This window comes from Ornithorhynchus anatinus, chromosome 10 (genome assembly GCF_004115215.2).
Source record: "Ornithorhynchus anatinus isolate Pmale09 chromosome 10, mOrnAna1.pri.v4, whole genome shotgun sequence".
NCBI lineage: Eukaryota > Metazoa > Chordata > Mammalia > Monotremata > Ornithorhynchidae > Ornithorhynchus > Ornithorhynchus anatinus.
In genome coordinates, this window is record NC_041737.1 from 9,696,783 (window position 1) to 9,702,782 (window position 6,000).

A 6,000-nucleotide genomic window follows, 5' to 3' on the forward strand; every position below is an offset into this window, starting at 1 on the left:
ACAGTCCCTGTCCCACATGGGTCTCACGGTCTTAATCCCCATTTTCCAGCTGAGAGAAGTGAGGCACAGAGAAGTTAAGTGACTTACCCAAGGTCACACAGTAGACATGTGCAACCAACTTGATTAGCTGCATTTACTCCAGCGCTCAGTATGGTGCCTGGAAAATAGAAAGCGCTTAAGAAATGCCATAAAAAAATGGCAGTTTCGTACGTGAGGGAGGTATTAGACTCCTCCCACTTTCCTCTTCCCTTTCCTGCTGTGGAAATCTGGTCAGGTCTGACTAGATGGGTGGCCGATTGCCTGGGGGGAAGGGAGGCGAGGGGGACTCTGCGGTAGGACCACCAGGACTCTGGAATGGACCCCTTGGTTCCTAAGAAGGGACAGGATGCTCCTGATGTTGATGTAGGCAGCTCATCCATTCAGCTATTGTATCTTGTTAGCTTGTTAGCTTAACCAAATTTCAAACTCCATAAGGAGCGGCATTTTCCCCTGAAGTTATTAAAGGGTAGATTTCTTTTAATTAAACTCATTTGCATGACTAAATTAGATTTAATTACTCCCATTCATTTCACTAATACCTTTCTTGGATTGGAGGAAGGCAACTTTTATAATCGCTCCAATAGGACTCCGTGTTTCGGCGTCTCCGAGGTTTCCAGAGGAAACCCACCGTTGCTCCCTGAGCAATGGGCCACGGATTTAGCACCATCCACCTCGCCTACGGTCCCCGCCTGCAGACGCAGGAGCGATCCGTCCCCCGGGGCTTTATCTTCGCCCTTAGGACACCCAGTGAGCTTCCCTCGGCGGGCTGCTTCCTTGAGAGCTTCCATCCCGTTAGTATTAAGCCTTATTCTACCATTATAGTGAGCATTTTTAAGCGCTCGCTATGCGCCAATCACTGGGGTGCATACAAGATGATCAGGCCGGACCCCGTCCGAGACTCACGGTCTAAATAGGAGGGAGAAGAGGTATAGAGCACAGGCCTGGGAGTCAGAAGACCCTGAGTTCTAATCCTGACTCAGCCACTCATCTATCTGCTGGGTGACCTTGGGCAAAGGCACTTCACGTGGCTCAATGGAAAGAGCCCGGGCTTGGGAGCCAGCGGTCATGGGTTCGAATCCCAGCTCTGCCACCTGTCAGCTGTGTGACTGTGGGCAAGTCACTTTACTTCTCTGTGCCTCAGTTCCCTCATCTGTAAAATGGGGTTGAAGACTGTGAGCCTCACATGGGACAACCTGATTATCCTGTACCTACTCCAGTGCTTAGAACAGTGCTCCGCACATAGTAAGCGCTTAACAAATACAAATACCGACATTATTATTCTCTGTGCCTCAGTTCCCTCATCTGGCAAATGGGGATTAAGACTGTGAGCCTCACGAGGGACAGGGAGTGTGTCCAACTCGATTTGCTTGCATCCACTCCAGCACTTGGTACAGTAATAAGCACCTAATAAGCGCTTAACAAACACCACCATTATTATTATGGAATCCCTATTATATAGATGAGGGAATTGAGGCAGAGAGAAGTGAAGTGACTTTCCCGAGGTCACACAGATGGCAAGGGGTGGAGCTGGGGGGTCAACGCCCAAGCCCAACCTCTTTCCGCTAGGTCGCTCCGCTTCTCTAAATCTGTGCAGGGTTGATCCTGGAGAAGGGTGGAGGTATGAACCTATGCCTCTTGCCTCACCCCTGATGCCACCCAACTTCCGCTCTTGCAAAGTCTTTCCCGGAAGCATTCTGGGGTTTTCCCTGCAGCGGGCTTGGGGATGGGCGTGACTGACCATCTGACAGTGATTGAGTAGTCACCTCGGAGCTGTGGCTTTAGGGCGTCCAGTTAAAATGCACCATGTGGTTGCCATAACTCACAGTGCGGTCTTCCCAGCTGTGGGGGAAAAGAGGGGACTCCCTGGAGCAGTAGATCAGACCCTGCAGCCCAATGAATCATTCAGCGGTTTTTACTGAGCGCTCAATAAATAAAATAGTGCAGAGCCCTGTACTAAGCACTTGACAAAATACAATACAGCGTTCCCTGCCCACAAGGAAACTACGGTCTAGAGGGGGAGGTAGACATTGGTATGAATAAAGAAGTACTTTATAGTATATAATTCAAGGATGTGTACATAAGTGCTGTGGGGATGGGGTGATAATCAAAAGTCCAAAGGTCACCGATCCAGGAATGTAGATGACGCAGAAGGGAGAGCGAGTCAGGAAAGGGAAAGGCTTCTTGGAGGAGATGTGACGTTAAGAATGCATTGACGGTGGAGAGAGTGGTGATCTGGATTATATGGAGGGGGAGAGGAGAACAAGACTAGTGGAAGGATGTGGGAAACGGGTCAGGGAGCGAGATTGCCCGGGCCGCCATTTTCTGGAGGAGGCAGCTGGACTTTCGCCAGGCTGCCTGGCTCCACAGAGGCTGGCCCCAGAGGCCCTGCCCCAACAGAGAATGGATGGGAGAACGATTGCTCCTCTGCTGTGCGCATGTACTGAATCCGATTACCTCTTATTTACCCCAATGTTTAGTACAGTGACGGGCACGTAGCAAGCGCTTAACAAATAGCATTTAAAAAAACCCCAAAACAAACACGAATCCACTTCTCATTTCAAGCCACCTAAATTTTTGGTTTTCCACAAGTCTCTGAAGCCTGAATCAACTGGATTGACACTGAGGGCTGGATCTCTTCCTGTGGGGGCCAAGTTCAGAGGTTTAAGGAGATGGAGTCTGACCTGGGGATTGACATAAATGACTTTGGGGGTTTGGGAGTCAGGCTCAGAAACTTAGATTCAATCATGCCCTCAATTAGCAGACAAATTTCCTGCTAAGAAAAAGAAGTGCTGCTTAAAATGTTTGAAAATCTGACAAGGCCATAAGGCTTAATGGAATCGATGATCACACACAGATGGATGATTAACTCTCGAGGTTTAATGTTAAAAAAAAATAACTGTGCTGGATTGCTACTTAATGGAATTACACTGCCCATATGGAAAAGAACTATACCCCAAATATACCCAGAATGTTGGAACAGGTGGCTGATCTGGGCAGGACTACTGGGAAGCCACAAAAGCATTCAGAACTTGTAACTGCCAGAAAAGATTTAAGAAAAAAAAAATCTTTCAAAGTGTGTTAACTTTTCCACAGTTGAGAAGTCTGTAAAGAAAAATGAGGAAGACGAACCCCACAGTCTCTCCCCTCAGTAAACAAAGAGCGGGCCTCTTGGGAGCCTGAAGACAGGGTTGATTCTGAACTGGGTAGGGAATTGGGGAGCCAGTTTTCCAGATCATATTTCCCCAATTCTCCTCCCCCTTCAGTCCACCCTGCTTCCAGGCTCTGAAGAACAAAATCAGCCTGGGGTGGAGAACGTGGGAGTGTGACCTGCGGAAACTCTGGCCACCGTGACCACGTAGCTCAGTGATTCTCGGTGGCCATGGACTTGGCTTGGCGTGGATCCAGTCAAAGGCTAGTGGAGGCTGGGGTTCTCTCTCAAAGGGCCGGGCCTGAGACTCTGCCCTCAATTCCCGGGAGCGAACCCACCAAACCGCTCGGAAAACCTGTTCTTGCCTTCTTCTTCAAATGCCGTGGAGTCGTTTCCGACCCATAGCGACCCCATGGTTACATCCTCTTCAGATCTTTCGTCTTAAAGTCATTCTGGAACGTGTATCCGTAGAGTTTCTGATCTTGTCTGCTGGTATCGAAAAGTGTGTTTATTTACCCATTCGTCTGTCAGTTTCCTAGCTGCCTTTACATATTCCATATGTGCACGTATAGGTTGATAAACGGACAGAAAGATAAGCTGACAGACACATAGATCCCCAGATGGATGGATCAGTGCTTGGCACATAGTGAACGCTTAACAAATACCATCATTATTATGATTGCTAAGTCACAAAAGTCCTGCAGTTAGACACCGAGGCCGAGTCCCTATTCTGGTGATGGTGGGGAAGCAGAAAAATAGAAACCTTCAAGTAATGTCAATAGATACAGCAGGAGAGGAGGTCCCACAGTTGAGAAGATTAGTGGAGAGAAAAGGGAAAACGACACCAACCTTAAACAGCAGGTTGGGTCAGTCAGGTTCCATCAGAGGGACCGGCGTGTAGATGGGTGTGTAAATATAACACCTAGGAAGGTGTTTCTGCTCCAGAGATCACCCAGGGAGGGAGTGTTAGGTTCAGGAAACCAGATATGGCCATAGATATATGTCTACATCCTGTCATTCTGCCTGTCTGCCTATCTATCATCTATCTTTCTCCTTTTCTTTCTTCTTTTCCTTCCTTCCTTCTTTCTCTTTCTCCCTTCCTCTTTGTTCCTTCCTATCTCTCTTTTCTTTTTCTCTCCTCTTTCTTTCTTCCTTTCCTTCATTCCTGTCTGTCTCTGTCTTTCTTTTCTTTCTGTCCATTTTTCTTTTCTTTCTGTCTCTCTTTTCTTTCTCTCGAAGGTGGGGGAGGGTGGGGAGGGAGAAATAAAGGAGAGAGGATAATGAATACCTGTGAAATGTGTAAAGTGTCGACTAATGTCAACTTTTAAAAATGGTACTTGTTTAGCAGTTATTATGTACCAGGCCCGGTACTAAACTCTGGGATAGATACAAGCTAATCAGATTGGATACAGTCCCTGACCCAGGTGGGGCTCAAAGTCTTAATCCCCATTTTACAGGTGAGGTAACAAAGGAACAGAGACGTTCCTCAGAGTTACACCGCAGTCAAGTGGCGGAGCCGGGATTAGAACCCAAGTCCTCTGACCCTAAAGCCCTGTGCTCTTTCTACTAAGTCATGTACCATGAAGGACGAGGACTGTGTCCAACCCGATTAACTTGTATCTACTCCAGTGCTTAGATCAGTGCTTGGCGCATAGTAAGCGCTTAACAAATATCACAATTATTAAGTGGTGACAGACACCACTGTCCACCCTTTTGGCTTCACCTTCCTGCCCAGAGGCTTTGGGAGGACATGTTTTATGTTCTCCAATCAGAGCCAGCTACGCACATCAACGGGATGGAATCCCCGATTTCCCCAGAGCTGAAGCCTTCTCCTCTCAGAACACAGTTGTCTGAATGGTTCAAGGTGAACGGGATAATTCCCACATTCAAACCTGTCCCATAGTGTGGGAGAGATCTGCCCCATCGTGACCTGCCTCATTTTACCTGTTCCATATGCTTTTCAGCCATCCTTGATTACCCAGGAGTTTATAATGCAACGGGGTGGATACAAGCAAATCGGGTTTGACGCAGTCTCCATCCTGTGAAGCAGCGTGGCTCAGTGGAAAGAGCCCGGGCTTGGGAGTCAGAGGTCATGGGTTCGGATCCCGGCTCTGCCACTTGACAGCTGTGTGACTGTGGGCGAGTCACTTCACTTCTCTGTGCCTCAGTTCCCTCATCTGTAAAATGGGGATGAAGACTGTGAGCCTCACGTGGGACAACCTGATTACCCTGTATCTACTCCAGCGCTTAGAACAGTGCTCTGCACATAGTAAGTGCTTAACAAATACCAACGTTATTATCCTACGTAAGGCTCACCTCACGGTCTCAATCCCCATTTTACAGACGAGGTAACTGAGGCACAGAGAAGTAAAGTGACTTGCCCAAGGTCACACAGTAGGCAAGTGGCAGAGCGGGGATTAGAACCCATGACCTACTGACTCCCAAGCCCCTGCTCTATCCACTACACCATGCTGTCTCTCATGCCGTCCCTCGGGGTTCCGGCAAAGTCCGTGACGGCTGGGCCGTTTCTTAATCCTGAGAAACTGAGGGGATTCAGACGTCGGGACATTCTGGCCGGTTCGGCGAACCGACAGTAGTCAACCCTGAGAGAAGGACTCCAGGTGCCAACTTGGAGGTCTGCAACTATCATCCAGGGAAGCAGTGTGGCTTAGTGGAAAGAGCCCGGGCTTGGGAGTCAGAGGTCATGGGGTCTGATCCCCAATCTGCCACTTATCGGCTGTGTGACTTTGGACAAGTCACTTTACTTCTCTGCGCCTCAGTGACCTCATCTGTGAAATGGGATCAAGACTGTG